The following is a 20,734-nucleotide window of genomic DNA, read 5'->3' as shown; positions in this document are numbered from 1 at the left end:
AAAAAATCATTCCAATGCGTGGTGAGAAAATTTTTTAAAAATATTTTATCAATTTTTTATGTATTATAAATTTTATTCTATTTCACTCATATTTCTATTCTCATTCCAATTCCTATCCTATAAAAACTTTTTAAAAAAAATTTATCAATTTTTTTATGTATTTTAAAATTTATTCAATTTCACTCATATTTCTATTCTCATTCCAATTCCTATCCTATATTTTTATTCCTCCTAACCAACGCCACATTGGGTAATGTTTAGTTAGAGGTAATAAAATAGAATGGAATGGAAATGAAACAAATTTCCTTCCATTCCTTTATTTGGTTGCATTTTAAAATATTAAAATGTCATTCCAAATAATCTTTTTACTATTTTGATGGAATGACAATTCTATTTTGTAATGGAACGAAAAATCATTCTAATGTAAAGAATAAAAATATTTACCTCATAATAGGCACTTTCTAAAATATTTACCTAAATACCTTTTAATAATTTAATGCTGTTAATACCGAATTTTTCTAATAAAATTGGTACGCGTGTACCTATAGATGAAAAAACTTTTCTTTCTTTTTACTATAGCTAACAAGAGTGAGAGTATTGAGACTCCTTTCCTTTTTTTTTTTTTTTTTAAATTTTATTTCTTAAGCTTTTTTCATTCGAACATCAACTTCAGAGTCCTCACTTCATTTATTTATTTTGTTAGTTTTTCTTTTAATGACATAACATCAAAATATTTCTCTTATTTTATTTTATTTGTATTATTTAAAAATTTTAAAAATAAATTTCTAACTTCATATACTTATTTTTCTCTCTCTCTCTCTCTCTTAAAAAATTTATTTTTTACTATACAAATAATTATTTTGGTTTTAAGAGTTTTATCATTGCAAATAATTTTTTAAAATGATTATTTTAATATGTGAGAAACATATATTTTTTCGTCGTCACCAAAAAAGATAATCAAAATCAAATTTAACATTTTATTTTCTTTTATATTTTCTTAAATAATTCATCTTTTAAATTTAAACAAAATTAATGTACCAAACAACTTGATAGGTTACTAAAAGTATTTTCTTATTTTATTTTTAGATGTCACAAAATTAAATTATAGACAAACTTATTTTTATAAAACTATTTTGATAGGTTTATAAAATAACTTATAAATAAACTAAATAGTATCTTAAATATCATATAAGTTACAATTTAAAAAAAAAAAGTCAAACATTAAGTTTAAACAAAACTAAATATAGTTACTGTTAAACCATAAACTTTTCCGGTGACATGGACATCAATATTTTTATATTTAGACATTACAAGATTGAATAAAAAAAAACTTATTTTTATAAAACTATTTTAATAAGTTTATAAAATAATTTGTAAATAAATTAAATGGTATCTGAAACATCATATGAGTTACATTTAAAAAAAATAACCTCAATGTATCTTAAACAATAAAATAACATAATATAGCTTAAAAATATAAAAAGAAAACAAAAAAAAATTCTTTTAATGTTAGCCGTCTTTTTTTTGGAGACAGAAAAGTATATATTTCTCACATATTAAAATGGTTATTTTATTATGTATATATGTGTAAAATTATGAAATAAATTTTTTAATAGAAAAGTAACCAATTGATATCTTATTCACATCAAAAGCAATTAAATGGTTGTTTTTTCAACTCTCCGAAAAAGCAAAAATTTTTGGAAACGAGATTTTTCTAATTTTTTCCATTTTTGGTAATTATTTTGAATTTTGGTATGTATGCTGACGTGGCATAATGATATTTAGGCAAATAATTTTGTTAAAGGTATTTTTATAAATAAAATCAATTTTAGGTATAATATTAAAAAAATCTCTTTTTTTATGCATCTTAAATTTTATTCCATTTCATTTCATTTGTATTGCCATTTCCATTATCATTCTTACTCTTGTGTTTTTATTCATCCCAAACAAACCACACCTTAGTTACTTTTAATCGTGAAAAATTTACTGTTATCCTAATTTTTGCACTATGATGTGGCATCTGACTATGTGACACGTGTCTCACATTCCATAACCTAGGAGATAATTATACTCCTAGCAGGCCATGCAAGTTGAATTGAAGCTCAAAGTCATACTAGTATGGTAGGATGTCCGAACAAGGTAACTGATGGACATCTGACCAGCTTGGTCACGTAAGTAACTTGCATGCACCGACCAATGGATGCGAGTTGGAAATTTCAGAGATTGACATAGTTATTCCCAAGCTTGCATGTCATAAAAACAATCCCTACATGTGTGGGATTATTAATTTGTATGTTAAGAGAGTAAAGAAAATTCGCTTAGATTTCCCAATCTCTTTATTGTAATTATGGAAACATATTAGTTTCTATTTATCAAGATTTTTGGAAAATAGAATATAAACAAAGAGCAGAAAAAACAAATAATTAGAAGAGAAAGAGTGAAAAGAGACAAACAATTTTTTACGTGGTTGGGGTATTAGTTAGCCTTAGTCCACTAGTCAGTATTATTCGAAAGTTCTTTAGCTTGAAAAAGTCTTTGAGAATACAAAGAATATATGTTCTCAAGTTTTCCGGAGCAAAGTTTACAAGAGAATTCAACCATTGGTCCATAAGATTTGATGAGTATTTATAGTAGTTTGAGAATTACATTCAGTTCCCCTTCCAAAAAACGGTAAATAATACACTTGGGCCTTCGCATGAAGTCCAACCCACGAAGGAGACGATCTGCTTACTAGGCACATCAAATTTGGCTTGATTTGGTCAACACCGTGTGCTTTGATTATGGGCAATTCATTTATGAATTAATTTCTTAATGTTCGTTATAGGAAGTTTTCCATTTAACCTAATACGATATTCTATTGTAATCTGGCAGTTGTAGTTTTCTTATTTGTCTGTAGGAATAAAAAGGAAACAAGATGAGTCTTTTAAGAATACGCTACCTCATCCTTCTGGTCTCATGGTACCGTACTTGCTTCTAGAAATGGTTCGCTGAAGGCGCGCGAAAGGTTTTATTATTGTGGAGCTAAGATACGTTCGTGGAAGGACTTGTCCAAATGGGCTTGGCCCACTTTACCTTTACTGAGGGACCCACTGATGGGTCTTGGATGCTGACCCAGATTCCACGTGTCCACCATCGATCACTCAACTTCCTAGATGGCTCCAATACTCAAGTATCTAGAATTAGGTACACTCCCGGAAGATAGAGCTGCTTCGCGAAAGATCCAATATCAGGCGTCCATGTACGTGATCATGGATGGTAAATTATACAGAAGAGGATTATCAATACCGTACCTAAGGTGCATGGCTTGAACAGAGATAAGCGTTGTCATGCATGAAATACATGAAAGATTTTGTGGAGATCACACATCTGGACCCAGTCTTTCCAAAAAAATTATTCGTCGAGGCTATTTCTAGCCTACCATGAAGAAGGATTGCTTTGAATATGTTCGCATATGCAAACAATGCCACAATTACTCGAAAGTTCCAAGAGCCCCACCAACGGAGATAACCCTTAGGAACAGTCCTCGGCCCTTCGATGTCTAGGGAATATAATTAGTGGGATCACATCCAACTAAAAAGGGAGGAGTCAAATTCACTATTGTCGTTGTTGACTACTACACTAAATGGATGGAAGCTGAACCCAAGAACATAGTGACTTCCAAGAAGGTCATGGAATTCATAATTAAAAATATTGTGTGCAAATATGGACTTCCAGATAAAATATTGTCTAATAATGGAAAGTAGCTCAACAATGATCAATTCATTGACTTTTGTGCTAAGCATGGAATAATCAAAAGCTATTCTGCTGTGGTTAGACCTCAAGCAAACGGACAAGTGGAAGCCATTAATAAGATTTTGAAGACTACCTTGAAGAAAAAGCTTCAAGCTTGCAAAGCACACTGGCTGGATGAACTTCCAAGAGTTCTTTGGGCCTACAGGACCATTAAAAGAACTTCTACATGCCACACTCCATAATCAATGACATATGGATATGAGGCAGTAATCCCAATTGAATCCATATTGCCTACACACAGGAGGGACACCTACGACCCAACTCAAAGCCATGCTCTACTTCAGGAATCCTTTGACTTAGTTGAGGAGCTTTGAGAGCAGTCACAGGTCAAACTCCAGATGTACCAATACAAAATTGCCAAGAATTTCAACTTTAAAGGTAAGAGCAAGAGATCAAAATCAGTGACCCTATTTTGAGAACGGTATTTCCAGCCTCTCAAGAGCCCGAAGTGGAGGTCTTAGGACCAAACTGGGAAGGTCCATATGAAGTTTTAGACAAAATTGGTGATGGAACCTACCATTTAAAAAGACTAGATGGAAGAAGAATCCCAAGAGCATGGAACGCTGACCACCTGCAACGATACTATCAGTAAACTGGAGGTGGTTAGGTTCCTTTTTTAATGTAATTTTTATTTTAGTATTTAATTTCCACGTACGCTTCAGGGCAGGAAGTATCTGAATAAAAGAAGAAGTTTTCATTTCATATTTGATTTTTGAAAGTCCAGTCAAGTAACAAGTGATCAAAAGTCACAACTATTAATCACTTGGGCGTAACATATATTATATTGTTATAAATAGTTTAGCCTCTGTAAAGCCCGCTTAGTTAATTTAGAAATTAGCAGTTGTTTATGATTCATTATGAAATTATTTATAGCTATTTAAATAATTTATTATACTGTTATTTATGTTATTCAGTAGCTTGCCTATTTTGTAATTCCGGTGCCCGGTATTTTGGAACTCGGCGTTTGGCTCAGTAGAAATCACAACTTAGTATGTTAGTAGTTTGGAGACGGGTTTTAGACATTGGGAATGTCGGGATTGGCCGGGAATTTAGAATTTCCCAAAAATACCCCTTTAGTGATTTTTTTATGTGACTTTATGGTGGAGGGGCAAAATGGTCTTTTTGCCCCATTAGTGTTTTGTCTTATGTGAGTTAATTATTTGAAAAATAATTATTTATTTGAGTGTTTTATCGCTGAAATGATTTATTAATAGTGGCTTTGATTTCATTTATGCCTTTATAAAAAAATTACTAAGTATAGAAAATAGAATTTTTCCAACTCTCTCTCTCTCTCTTTTCCTCTCTATTTCGGCTGGGTACTTGGGGTGCAAAGGCTGGGTTTTCTTCAAAGTTCAAGCTTGATTCAACCTATAATTGTGAACTCTTGTTTGTGGTATGTGATCCCTAGCTTTCTCTCTTTAATTTATTGGAAAAAAATGATGAAATTGGTGATGCATGCATGATTTTTGGTTGCTGTTGCTGCTGTGATTTTGTTGTTAAATTATGTGGTTTAAAGCATGTTAATTGAAGTTAAATGAGCTGTTTTGAAAGCATGTTAGATAGGTTGTACAAAGCTTTAAGTTTCTATGTTAAAATATGTGATTTTTGAGAGAAAAGGTTATATTTTGTTGCTGTGATATTGAGGATGTTTGCTTGAGTTTCCAGAGGTCATTCTAAGCTTGATTATGTAGAATTAAGTTGGTTTGATTGCTTGTTAGGTGGATTTGCTCAAGTTTGAGTTTGGAACTCAAAGCTTGAGCTCCAATGGTGATTTTTGTTTATGTGTTTTCTGGGTTGTTTTGAGGCCTTAGAAATGTTCTAGGGAAGGTATAGAACTGGTCTGGAATGTTTGATTCAATTTGGGGTTGATTTGGTCAAGTTATGAAAATTTGGGTTTGCTGCCTGCGAGGAACCGGAATTCTGGATGAGGGTTCTGAATTTTCCAGAACCGGAATTCCGGTTGGGCAACCGGTCTACCGGTTGGGGAAAATTCAGGGACCCTAGTTTTCCTCGTTTTTATGTTTTTAGGGGTATTGCCATGCTTTTTATCGATAGGGAAACTTTTAGTTCCTAGTTTTAGTCCCCGGGAAGTGATTTAGCGTGTCACTTATAGCGTTGTGATTTTTATGGTTTAGGAGCCGATCCGCCGTCACCTTCGGCTTCCAACAAGTTGACCAAGACACCCGAATTCGGAATCCGAGTAAGATTAGTATAACAAGATGCATATGTAGATTACATGTTTAGCGTGCATGTAGGAAGCCTATTAGATTACATTAGTTGTATGTTGGCTTCGAACCATCCAACCCCGTCACGTCGAGACAGCCGGAGTATGACTGGCAAATGAGTATGACCGGCTTGACCGATCAGCCGACACTTGGTTGGTGGTTCCGTGCTATTGACGTATCCCGTCGCAGACAGCCGGAGTATGACCAAGAGTGAGTATGACCGGCTCGACCGATCGGGAGGATATAGTAACACGTCGGTACAGCCGGAGTATGACCAAGAAATGGAGTATGACCGGTTCGACCGATCAAGTTGTTACGTGTCAATAGTACCGTCCCTATGAACGTTCAGAACTCAGTACCATGTTGGACATGGCAGTAGTGGCTCAGTACCATGTTGGACATGGCAGTAGCGGGACTCAGTATCGTGTTGGACACAGCAGTTAGAATTATGTATGAGTATTATTATGCTTTTCTTACTGAGTCTGTCGACTCACAGTTCTACGTTGATGTGTAGGTTAAGGCAAGGCTAGAGCTGATGGACCGTGAGCGAGCTTTTGAAGGTTGTACATGTCGGGGCGGTTAGGCCTGGAGCGTACGATCATCGGGGCAGCGAGGCTGATTTTGTAACTGGTCGTTAGACGACTTTTATTTTGTATATCAGTTAAACAGTTAAATCTTTTTGTAAATGATTTTATTATCGGGATCCCGAGTCTTTTGTAATATTATTTTATAAGTTTAATTAAAAAGCAAAATTTTAATTAATCACGTTTTTCCATAAACCTCGTTGATTAGCAACGAGCTGCACAGCATGTTTAAAAAGCACGTAATACGCCTATGTTTGTTAGGGTGTTACAATTTGGTATCAGAGCCGCCAGGTTGTTTTCCGAAGATCGTCACGACATGTACAATCATCATCAGCAGTTAGCTCGTTTCACGGTTCAGTAAGCCTTTATTGCTTTAGTAGTTTATTTTATTCAGTTATGAAAAAGAAAAGCCTGTTAGGAAGCATGTTAGTAGCCTGATAGTAGAATAGGCGCATGTTTCGTTTTTAATTTCCAAATTAAGCGGCATTTGTAAAGCTCTCGATGATCGTGACCTGAAGTGCCAACTTGGGATTTCGAGGCGGTTCAGACTAGATGGACGCCAGACGAAATATTAGGAGTCAGGGCATCTCAGTCGGGTCAGATCAAGGTCGAGGAGCTCAGTTCCCCTCAAGTGTTTTGGGCCGAGGTAGAGGTCCCAGGGGCAGGGTTTGCGGTTGGAGGATGTTAACTCGCCGCAGGCTGCCCAAGTCAATCAGGAAGCCCAGAATTGGGAAGTTACGGTTTGCGGAAATGCAAACCCGGATAGAAGAGCAAGACCTCGAGATTCAGAGGTTGAGACAGCAGGGTGCTGCTGCAGTTCCAGTGCCCATAGTTCCAGTGGCACCGCCTCGCCGCCTGTGCCGAGATAGTGGTGGCGGCCCATAGATTGGAACCTTTGTATGAGCGGTTCCGGAAGCAAGCACCTCCAGTTTTCCTGGGAGGTCCGGATGTAGTGAAAGCCGAGCAATGGCTGACGGTGATCACCAAGATTCTGAATTTTATGGGTGTCACCGGGAACGACAGAGTGGTGAGTGCCACTTTTCAGTTTTAAGAAGACGCTATGGTCTGGTGGGACATGGTGTCTCAAATCCATGACGTTATCACTATGCCCTGGGAAAGGTTTTAGGAACTCTTCAGCGTTAAATGTTATAACGAGGCGGTCAGAAGCGCCATGAGGAAAGAGTACGCCCACCTAACCCAGCGAGAGAATATGAGCATGACGGAATATATTACTCAGTTCGACCGGTTGGCGAGGTTAGCCTCGGGATTTGTGCCAACCGATTTCAGTAAGAAAGAAAATGTCTCGATGGACTTAATGTGAAGATCAAGTATGACCTTATGATCACTACCGACGATAAGACCATCTAAGCTGAGATGGCGAAGAAAGCATGGTGAGCTGAGGGCGCAGCTAGATGTATGTGGAATCAGTTAGGACTCCGGAATGTGGCGGGGCTCCTACCCCTTCTGCGTCAGGTTTCAGCAGGGGAGGTAGTGGTTCGGCCATGGACTGGAGGAGGAAATCATCCACTGCATCTGGTGGCTCGAGGCAGAACAAGAGGTTCCGAGGGAACCAGAATCAAGACGGTTGTCAGGGTAGTGTTGAGACCCGTTATTCCTACTGGAGTATCCCATTAGTAAGAGGCATCCTATGGATGAGTGTTTAGGTCAAGGATGTCTGGTGTGGCAGCCAGAGTCTTTAGAAAATTGGAAAGATCATATGATAGATATGAATCAGGGTTTGGAACCCTGTTACCTGGCGGAGAATTGGTCATCTCCAATAGGTGGATTAGGTCTATGCCGATCAGGATAGATGGTAGAGAGTTAAGCGCTGATCTGATAGAGGTGAGCTTAGTCGAATTCGATATTATTTTAGGAATGGATTTCCTATCTAAATATTCGGCGAGCATTGATTGTAAAAGGAAGATGGTGGTCTTCCAACCAGAAAGTGAAGAACCGTTTGTATTTGTGGGTTCAGTTCAGGGATCTCGGATCCCGGTGATCTCGGCTATGTCAGCGAGAGAATTGTTGCACGGCGGGTGCTTAGGGTTTCTGGCCGTGGTGGTGGACACCACTCGGCCAGACACCATTCGGCCAGAGGACATCAGAGTGGTTCAGGAATTTTTGGACGTCTTTCCCGAAGAACTTCCAGGGTTACCACCTCAGCGGGAGATTGATTTCGTGATTGACTTGGCACCAGGGGTGGAACCGGTTTCCAAAGCCCCGTATAGGATGGCTCCAGCTGAACTTAAGGAATTAAAGATTCAGCTCCAAGGGTTGCTTGACATAGGGTTCATTCGGCCCAGTGTGTCACCCTGGGGAGCCCCGGTTTTGTTCGTCAAGAAGAAGGATGGATCTATGACGATGTGCATCGACTACAGGGAGTTGAACAAGCTGACGGTGAAGAATAAATACCCATTACCTAGGATCGATGACTTGTTCGATCAGCTTCAGGGGAAGACGGTCTTTTCTAAGATTGATCTCCGTTCGGGTTATCATCAGTTGAGAATCCGAGAGGAGGACATTCCGAAGACGGCTTTCCGCACTAGGTATGGACATTACGAGTTTCTGGTTATGTCATTCGGACTAACCAATGCTCCTGCAGCATTCATGGACCTGATGAATAGAGTATTCAAGGATTTCCTCGATGTCTGTGTGATTGTGTTTATCGACGACATCCTCGTGTACTCTCAATCAGAAGAGGAGCATGAGTTACATCTTCAGATGGTACTGCAACGACTTCGAGAACATAAGCTATATGCCAAGTTTAAGAAATGTGAGTTCTGGCTATCTCAGGTGTCCTTCCTAGGGCACATTGTGAGTAAAGATGGGATCAAGGTGGGTCCCGGGAAGATTGAATCCCTCAGGGATTGGCCGAGACCGAAGACAGTGACAGAGATCAGAAGCTTCTTGGATTTAGCCGGGTACTACCGTAGGTTCGTCGAAGGATTCTCCAAAATCTCAATGCCCCTAACCGAGCTTACAAAGAAAAATCAGAGATTTATTTGGTCAGATAAATGTGAAGCTAGCTTTCAGGAGCTGAAACAGAGATTGATTACTGCACCGGTACTAGCCTTGCCTTTGGACAAAGAGAAGTTCGTAGTCTACTGTGACGCATCCAAACAGGATTTGGGGTGCGTATTGATGCAAGCCGATCGGGTCATCGCTTATGCCTCTCGTCAGTTAAAGGATTATGAACAGCGATACCCGATTCATGATTTAGAATTGGCCGCAGTGGTTTTTGCACTGAAGATTTGGCGGCATTACCTTTATGGGGAGAAGTGTGAGATTTATACCGACCATAAAAGTCTCAAGTATTTCTTTACTCAGAAAGATTTGAACATGAGACAAAGGCGTTGGTTGGAATTAGTGAAGGACTATGATTGCGAAATCCTCTATCATCCCGGAAAAGCCAATGCAGTGGCTGATGCTCTGAGCAGAAAGGGTCCCGGGCAAGTAGCTTGTATGATTCAGATCTCACCTCAGCTAGCAGAGGATATGGTTAGATCCAACATTGAGTTTGTGGTAGGTCAGCTTCACAACTTAACGCTGCAATCTAATCTGTTGGAAAGAATAAAAGTCGCTCAGATGACAGATTCGGAGTTAGTGAAAATCCGAGATGAGGTATTGGCTGGTCAAGCCAAGGACTTTTCAGTGTCAGACAGTGGGATGCTTTTGTATAAAGCCAGGGTTTGTGTTCCGAACAGTGTGGAACTTAGGAATGAGATCTTTGAGGAGGCTCATTCTACCCCGTATTCTCTGCATCCCGGCACCACCAAGATGTACCAAGATTTGAAACCGTACTTCTGGTGGAGCGGTATGAAGAAGAATTTGGTAGAATTCGTATCGAGATGCCTCACGTGTCAGCAGATTAAGGCTGAACATCAGAGACCAGCAGGGTTGTTGCAGCCTCTAACCCTACCAGAATGGAAATGGGAGGATATTACGATGGATTTTGTGGTCGGGTTACCTAGGACCACGGGTTTAATTGATTCCATCTGGGTAGTGGTGGACCGATTTACGAAATCTGCTCATTTTTTGCCAGTTAGAACAACATTTTCAGTGGATCAGTTGGCAGAACTGTATGTCAGAGAGATAGTGAGACTTCACGGGGTACCGAAGTCTATAGTTTCGGACAGGGATCCGAAGTTCACCTCCAAATTTTGGCAAAGTTTGCAACGGGCAATGGGTACAAGGTTGAAATTCAGTACAGCATTCCATCCTCAGACAGATGGTCAGTCCGAAAGGACAATTCAGATATTGGAGGACATGTTGAGAGCCTGTGTTATGGACTTTGAAGGCTCATGGAGTAAGTATCTACCGTTGATAGAATTCTCTTACAACAACAGTTATCAGAGTACGATAGGGATGGCTCCCTATGAACTGTTGTACGGTAGGAAATGTAGATCCCCTATCCACTGGGATGAGACAGGGGAGAGGAAATACCTAGGTCCAGAGTCAGTGCAGTTGACCAATGAGGCGATAGAGAAGATAAAAGCTAGAATGCTTGCCTCACAGAGCAGACAGAAGAGTTACGCAGATCCAAAACGCAGAGATGTTGAGTTCCAAGTAGGGGAACATGTGTTTTTACGGGTATCTCCGTTGAAGGGGGTTAAACGTTTCGGGAAAAGAGGCAAGTTATGCCCTAGATTTACAGGACCTTTCGAGATTCTCGAGAAGATAGGTCAAGTGGCATATCGGTTAGCATTGCCTCCAGCCTTATCAGCAGTGCACAACGTATTCCATGTCTCGATGTTGAGAAAATACGTTTCAGACCCCTCTCATATACTCAGTTATGAGAGCCTTCAGCTACAACCAGATATGACATATGAGGAACAACCAGTGCAGATCCTGGATAGAAAGGATAAAGTCCTTCGGATTAAGACCATAGCATTGGTCAAGGTTCTCTGGAGAAACAGTAAGGTGGAAGAAGCCACCTGGGAGCTAGAGTCAGATATGAGAGCTCAATATCGAGAGTTATTCAGGTTAGATTTCGGGGACGAAATCCTTTTAAGGGGGGGATAGTTGTAAAGCCCGCTTAGTTAATTTGGAAATTAGCAGTTGTTTATGATTCATTATGAAATTATTTATAGCTATTTAAATAATTTATTATACTGTTATTTTTGTTATTCAGTAGCTTGCCTATTTTGTAATTCCGGTGCCCGGTATTTTGGAACTCGGCGTTTGGCTCAGTAGAAATCACAACTTAGTATGTTAGTAGTTTGGGGACGGGTTTTAGACATTGGGAATGTCGGGATTGGCCGGGAATTTAGAATTTCCCAAAAATACCCCTTTAGTGATTTTTTTATGTGACTTTATGGTGGAGGGGCAAAATGGTCTTTTTGCCCCATTAGTGTTTTGTCTTATGTGAGTTAATTATTTGAAAAATAATTATTTATTTGAGTGTTTTATGGCTGAAATGATTTATTAATAGTGGCTTTGATTTCATTTATGCCTTTATAAAAAAATTACTAAGTATAGAAAATAGAATTTTTCCAACTCTCTCTCTCTCTCTCTTTTCCTCTCTATTTCGGCTGGGTACTTGGGGTGCAAAGGCTGGGTTTTCTTCAAAGTTCAAGCTTGATTCAACCTATAATTGTGAACTCTTGTTTGTGGTATGTGATCCCTAGCTTTCTCTCTTTAATTTATTGGAAAAAAATGATGAAATTGGTGATGCATGCATGATTTTTGGTTGCTGTTGCTGCTGTGATTTTGTTGTTAAATTATGTGGTTTAAAGCATGTTAATTGAAGTTAAATGAGCTGTTTTGAAAGCATGTTAGATAGGTTGTACAAAGCTTTAAGTTTCTATGTTAAAATATGTGATTTTTGAGAGAAAAGGTTATATTTTGTTGCTGTGATATTGAGGATGTTTGCTTGAGTTTCCAGAGGTCATTCTAAGCTTGATTATGTAGAATTAAGTTGGTTTGATTGCTTGTTAGGTGGATTTGCTCAAGTTTGAGTTTGGAACTCAAAGCTTGAGCTCCAATGGTGATTTTTGTTTATGTGTTTTCTGGGTTGTTTTGAGGCCTTAGAAATGTTCTAGGGAAAGTATAGAACTGGTCTGGAATGTTTGATTCAATTTGGGGTTGATTTGGTCGAGTTATGAAAATTTGGGTTTGCTGCCTGCGAGGAACCGGAATTCCGGTTGTGCATCCGGAATTCCGGATGAGGGTTCTGAATTTTCCAGAACCGGAATTCCGGTTGGGGAAAATTCAGGGACCCTATTTTTCCTCGTTTTTATGTTTTTAGTGGTATTGCCATGCTTTTTATCGATAGGGAAACTTTTAGTTCCTAGTTTTAGTCCTCGGGAAGTGATTTAGCGTGTCACTTATAGCGTTGTGATTTTTATGGTTTAGGAGCTAGTAATCCGCCGCTCAGCTTCAGTTCCAGTCAGGTTGACCGGCACACCTGAATTCGGAATCCAGGTAAGATTAGTATAACAGTATGCATATGTAGATTACATGTTTAGCGTGCATGTAGGAAGCCTATTAGATTACATTAGTTGTATGTTGGCTTCGAACCATCCAACCCTGTCACGTCGATACAGGCTGGAGTATGACTAGCAGCCGGAGTATGACCGGTTTGACCGATCAGGCTGACACTTGGTTGGTGGTTCCGTGCTATTGACGTATCCCGTCGGTACAGGCTGGAGTATGACCAGCAGCCGGAGTATGACCGGTTCGACCGATCAGGAGGATATAGTAACACGTCGGTACGCAGTGGAGTATGACCAGCAGCCGGAGTATGACCGGTTCGACCGATCAGGTTGTTACGTGTCAATAGTACCGTCCCTATGAACGTTCAGAACTCAGTACCATGTTGGACATGGCAGTAGTGGCTCAGTACCATGTTGGACATGGCAGTAGCGGGACTCAGTATCGTGTTGGACACGGCAGTTAGAATTATGTATGAGTATTATTATGCTTTTCTTACTGAGTCTGTCGACTCACAGTTCTACGTTGATGTGTAGGTTAAGGCAAGGCTAGAGCTGATGGACCGTGAGCGAGCTTTTGAAGGTTGTACATGTCGGGGCGGTTAGGCCTGGAGCGTACGATCATCGGGACAGCGAGGCTGATTTTGTAACTGGTCGTTAGACGACTTTTATTTTGTATATCAGTTAAACAGTTAAATCTTTTTGTAAATGATTTTATTATCGGGATCCCGAGTCTTTTGTAATATTATTTTATAAGTTTAATTAAAAAGCAAAATTTTAATTAATCACGTTTTTCCATAAACCTCGTTGATTAGCAACGAGCTGCACAGCATGTTTAAAAAGCACGTAATACGCCTATGTTAGTTAGGGTGTTACAGCCTCTTTCACAAGAAATAACTAATTTAAATCCTCAAGTATAAGAGTACGGGGTATTGCCTGAAACTAGAACCTCAGGAAATTGGAAGTAAGCCGCTACCTTATTATATTTAAAATTAATCTAGTGTTTAATTATGTACAAGAGAATGGAGTATCGCCCAAAACTAGAACCTCACAGAACCAGAAGTAAGCCACTACCTTATTATACTTGGAATCAATTTTAACATATTAACAATTAATCCAGGTTAACTTAAAATAAAAGCTCGGGCCTTACTAAAAACTCAAGTTAACAAAACTAAAATATTTAAGCTACTTAAATGTAATAACTAATTCAGGTTAATTAAATATTTAAGTTCAAAAATCCCTGAAAGCAAGTAGTGTCTACCAAGAAAGGTCTAATTCTAAAGTAATTAATTAGCCCGGTTTAATTGGTTATTTAAGTTTTAAAATCCGTTAAGTAAAAATACTTTTGAATATTTTTTATTCAAAACAAGTTGATACCAAGGCTCAAGCCATTGAAATCATATTCCGAAGAGTATAAATAACTTGTTGAACTTAAAATCTAAAGGTTTAGGCCTTCAGAACCAGAACCTCTCGAGGCTGGAAGCATTAAACTTAGCAGACCCTATAGATTAAAGTGCAGATGTCTAAAGAGTAAATCAAATAGTACTACAAACATGGAAACCCCACGGTCAGGGTATAAAACATTATCTCTGCACACATATAAAGGGGGATCCTTGTCCCCCAGAAGACAAAAAAAAAATTGTAAATATAAAGTTGTTTAAAAAGACAAGAATGGATAGGTGTGGCTAAGGTTGGGCTGGATCCTTTGGCAGTTGGGCATCTACAGTTTGAACATCAAACGAGACCTTCGAGATTGCCGAGTTGGTCAAGAAAGGAACATCAAAATCCAAAAGAGTAGAGTCCTGTAAGTTATCACCTACAGGAATGGTAGTTCTAGGATCGACCGCTTCCGTATTTTGAGTTTCTTCCTTAGCCTTGTCTGCTTCCTCTAGTGCCAGGATCTGAAGCATTAGTACATCCTTATCCTTAGCATATAAGAAGTCTATCACGAATTTTTTATGTTGCCAGATAGTGTACACTGAGTAGACAAAGTCTTGTTCAAGCGCTTTGGTTGTCTAGGCTTCCTGCTCTTGTTTCTCTAGGATTACCTGTTGAAGTTGTCGCTTAAGGCATGTGTTATCTCCCTCTAGTTTGGTAACATTCTTCTAGGACTATTCATTGGATTTCTCGAATAAATCCAATTTAGTCTCAGCCTCTTCAGCCCTTTGGATAGCCTTTTTCTCAGCTTCTTTCTCCTTCTACTATAACTCCAAATAATGCTTCACCTTTCTCTCTCGAGTAGTTTCACTAATGATCTTGTCATTTATGATTCCAACTTGTTTGTCATATCTCGAGATAGGATGGTAAGCTTTTGGTCTTTCTCTTCAATGTCAAGCTTTTCCTGCTTCAAGTCAGCTTCTAGGTCTTTGATTTTAGTGAGAGTAGTGGAATGAAGATCCTGTTGGAAATTATTTTACCAGGATCTTAGATCTACTCACAAGTATGTTTATTAACACCCTAAATATGAACTTTCTAAAACGATGAAATAAACACATATAAAGTTTAGGAAACCTTACATTGGGTGCAGCGGAATAATATGACTCCTTCCGTTCAGATATCTAGCCCTTGATTCCTTTCTGTAGCAGAGCATTATCAATATCTGAACCTGGATCTCTTTCTCTGAATCTTTGATGCTGAAACCTCCTTCTTGCTGAAAGTCTTTCTTCACGATCTTCCTCACTATGATTGAGGTATCACTTGCTGTGTGTGGGCACTACTCATACACTAAGGATTTTCGAAATTGAAGGAAGAAGAAAGAAGAAGTGGTAGCTAAAGATAGGGAGAGAGAAGGCTCAGTTTTTCTGATTCAGAAAGTGTCAGAAGAAAAGTTTAATTTTTCTGAACCCTTCACTATCTATTTATAGCATTCCACTAGGGTTAGGTTTGAATTATATGGCATTAAAATAATGAAAAAATCAATTTAAAACACACACAATAGGTGGTCGGCCATGCCTTAGTGGATTGGGCCTTGGGTTTTGCAATTTTGCAATTTTAACACCTTTTGTATCTGATTTTCTCAAAAATGCCAATTTCCTAATTCAACCATTTAAATGCCAATTCTAACTATTTAATAACTATAAATAATTATTAAATAATATTGTCATTTATCATATTTATTAATTGAACCATACAAAGTATCATAATTAACAAATATGCCCCTATAAACTCTTTCTTTACAATTTCGCCCTTACTTAGTGAAAAATTCACAAATAGACATAGTCTAATTTGAGAATTATAATTGATTAATCAAAACCAATTACATGAGTCTTACAAGCAATATTATCTCAACTAGAGGGGGGACCATGGGTCTATATAACCGAGCTTCCAATAAGTAGATCAAGAATTTAGCACTAAAATTCACTAACTTATTAATTCTTCGTTGAATCCACGCATAGAACTTAGAATTGCACTCTCAGTATATAGAATGCTCTATATGTTCCACCATATAGACACATCATTAGTTATCCATTGTTATAATCCTAATGTGATCAATGATCCTCTATATGAATGATCTACACTGTAAAGGGATTAAATTACCGTTACACCCTACAATGTATTTATTCCTTAAAACACTTGACCCCGTATAAATGATATTTCAGCTTATGTGAAATGAGTACTCCACCATTTATGTTCGTTTGGTCAAGCTCGAAAGAGATCATCCTTTGCTTACTATTCGCCAGATAGAAGCTATAGATTCCATGTTTATGATAGCGCTCCCACTCAATTGCACTACCGTGTTCCCAAAAAGTACGTATCACCCTGACCAAAAGGTAGGCTTAACTAACAATTCAAGGAACACGAATAGCCTTTCAAGATTGAGCCTAATCATAACAGGATTAAGATCATTTGATCTAGGATCAACTAGGCGATATTGACTTGAATAGATTTTACGGTAAGTTTAATTAAATCTAAGTCAAAGTTCAATATCGGTCCCTTCCGATGCATACTCCATGCATCCAACCTGAGCTTTACTTTAACCAATGCTCTGGAAAGAACATAGCACTTCTCCAAATGCAAGTAAACCCTTGTTGTAGACTATCATATCAGTAAAACCCTGTGTCTGATAAATCTAGGAAACTTTATTCACATAGTCATGTTTACTTTCCAATGTGTTGACGGCACAATAAACAGGATCAAGTATGTGAAAAGGGTTTCAGATGAATTTATACATTATGTACATATAATAATGAAATAAATCATGTGAACCATGCAACATTAAATGTTATTTCTGATCTATATTAATAAGTAAATCTGATTATATTGAAATGAGTTTTATTTAGGGCATAAAACCCAACAAACTCCCACTTGCACTAATATAAAACAAAAAGTGCGTTTCAAATAATCTCAACACCTTTGATATACAAATCAAGTGTAGTAGTAGTAAACTCCTCGTAATAGGATCTGAAAGGTTGAATTAACCACAACCTTTTCTCCACCATTACTCTTCCTTAATCACAAAATCATTGATAATGTGAAATTCCTCTCTATATGTCTACTCTCTTGGGATACTGGATTCTATACCTTTGGCAACTACATTTGGTTAATCAGGAAATTAACACTAGTAGTTTAAGGCAATTTGGAAATGTGCCAAAAATGTATAGAACTTTCCTTAGACTGAATAAGTACCTTTCCTGCAACTTTAACATTCAGTCTCTCTCTGGTAGACCTAGAGACTTCAGATAGGTTTTTACACTTCTCCAAAATCACTATTCCACCCCCATAGTAATCACCATCTTATCAAAAAGATTTTCTAGCACAAAGGTAAATTTCAAAATCTGATATGGTGTAGTCTAAGAGTTTTAAACACACCCTTATAGACTAACATATAGTTCCTCTTCTTTATCTTAAGATTTACTTGATTGTCTTCCAATGTTCTTCTCCTGGATTAATCTGATACCTACTCATTACTCCCACTCAACGGCGGAGTGTACGGTCTAAGGCATACAAAAGCATATCTAAGACCTCTCACTGTTGATATAAGAAAATCTTTCATGGCTTTATCTTTTCTGGAATAGTTAAGACTTTTCCTTAGATAAATAAAATCTATGCCTAAGAAGTTGTGAAGCTTCTATAGATTGCCATTAGAAAGAAAATGCTTCAGCATCTTACTAAAGTAAGTTGCTTGCATTAGAGTAAGTAATTACCAGGTATACCACAAGCCATAGGTTTAGATAAACTCAAACCTATAATACTAGGAACAGGAAGTTTTGTTAAGTCCATAGAATAGACTTATAAACAAAAATTTCCTTTTATGTCCTTGTAATAGAAAACTTTAGGTTATTCCATGTGAATGGATTAAACCATAGTTCTATTGGCTTTCTTCTTAGTTTCTTATCTTGACAATCCATTACTTGTTTAAACTCACAATGGATTTTAGTCACTAGTGTCTCCCAAGTCATAAGAAGGGTAGTTCCTAGAAACTCTCCCACTACGACGAGGTACCGTGAATCATGTCGAAGAAAACTAAATGGTATTAACCTCTTTGGTTGTGACAAGACAACAAAGGTAGTGGGATCATCATATATTATATAAGATGATAGAACACTTTTGGAATCAAGAAAAATATCTCCTTTATTTGCTACTTGTTTTCAGACTTAGTCATTTTCTTAGAAAAGTAGTATTTGTTTGAACAAACACTTTCTTATCTATTGACAATGGGATGGTCCACCCCTAATCACTTAGAATAGCTAAGAAACCATGGTTAACAGTTCTAGCTTTTCTTAAGATTTTGATTAGGTCATCCATGAATCTAGTAATGATTTACATTAAGTAGCCAACCATTACATCATTCTGAAATTGTATTACCATAGAAGGATTTAGGCAACGACTAGTAACTAATCATCAACATGCAACTCGAAATTTCTGGGGAGTATGTTTGGATATAATTCAAAAATCAATTTAATGATCTTTGAACTACATATCTACTAACTATTTCTCCACCCCTATCAGTTCGCAAGATCTTTAACCACTTACCTTAATGGTTTTAACCATTGCTAGAAATTTATGAAATTTTTTAAACATTTCAAATTTCTTTGCTAAAAGATATAATCTAGAGTTATCGTTTTAAGAATACAACGAAAAACTCATATCCACCCCTGAATGTACATCCATCTGCGGATGAGATGAACTACTTTCAGTTGATATAGGCATATTAACTCTTTGCAGAGATTGATCTTGTCAAATCCACTATGAACAAGATACAAATACCATAGATTAAAAAAAATGTGGTAGTGTCTATGATGACATAGGTTTAGTTACATCAAAGAGTTCTTAGAATACTGCAAGTGGATCCTGGTCACAGAATACCTAACTCATATTCCATACAGTTTTAATCCAATAATAGAAGATGGATATTAAACACTTGAGAAAGTGTAACTGTATTGTATTCTGGAATTAGAAATATAAGAAAATTTCTGTTTGGATTCTAAAATTAAAGTCAAAGACTTAAATTCAACCAAATATAATGAGTAATTCTTTTCTTGGACCACCACTACTATTTAAACTCTAAGTCAGATTTGCCCATACAAGTAGGAGATTTCTAAGATTGACGATTTATATCAATTGGGAATAGAATTTCGGGATTATAATCATATGCGTCATTTAATTTCTTAAGAGAAAATATAGAATGACATGAAATGATTTATAGACCATTCATCCAATGATATGTTTTTAAAGCTAATTCGAAACGAATAAGCTAAGAGAAATTAGGATAATTTCGTTTAAAATAAGAATCCAACGATGCTTCGATTAGCGAAAGACAAAGTAATCTTATTTATACAATCTTCTTGTTTCATATCGTAAAAATACTAGTGTAAGGTGTCATCAATTGATGAACAGCTAGATGTCGCATATACAATATTTATCTTTCGAGATCTAACACTATTATGTATGTCTAATTGTGAAAATCCACTAGGGATTTATCTCATTAGATAAACAAGCCAAGTTAGACCAACAATGAAGATTCGAAATTAAACTACAACTTAATAACAGAAAATAACATGGTTCAATATAAATTCATACACAATTCAAAAATTATAAACATATAGCAAGTAGGAATGACAAGTGAAAATACTAAAACTTACAATCCTAAATAATTTCCAAGGTTTTTCAACAAATTGATACAGTGTCCCGTTTAGGCGAGAGTCAAAGCATCATCCATTGAATAGAGTTTTCAGCTCATCTAAAATGATAATCATTCTAGCAACCTTTTATTCGATCAAGATTGGAATTCAGCGTTGTCCCGTTAAGGCGAGAGTCAAGGCAATTCTATCTTATGAGCTTCCACCATTGTTTCATAATTTGCAAGTCAAGTATGGTCGCCACCATTAGGGTGATCCATATCATACAAAACACTTACAAACTACTTATCATGCGAGGTTAAACGGTGCGAAATTGCTAATGAACGTTCCTCCATTAAGGAGGATTACTCACTAAAACAAACGCGGTGTAAAACCCACAATGGAGATCGAATGTCTTAATAATAAAGCTCATTATTTAAAGAGAGTTGTATTTTCTTTGATTCTCTTTTTTTATTCTATTTATTTTAAATATATATTTATTTAATTAAAATTTCCAATTTAGAATGAAAAATTCCAAATATAAATTTTAATTTAATATTTATAAATTTTACTTAGATGGATATGAAAATAACATGAATTATTTCCATCTTAGTAATAATTTCCAATAAATATTTAGAAAAATA

Source organism: Cannabis sativa, chromosome 4 (genome assembly GCF_029168945.1).
Source record: "Cannabis sativa cultivar Pink pepper isolate KNU-18-1 chromosome 4, ASM2916894v1, whole genome shotgun sequence".
In the NCBI taxonomy this organism is placed as follows: Eukaryota; Viridiplantae; Streptophyta; class Magnoliopsida; order Rosales; family Cannabaceae; genus Cannabis; species Cannabis sativa.
Note: the sequence above shows the minus strand (reverse complement) of the source record.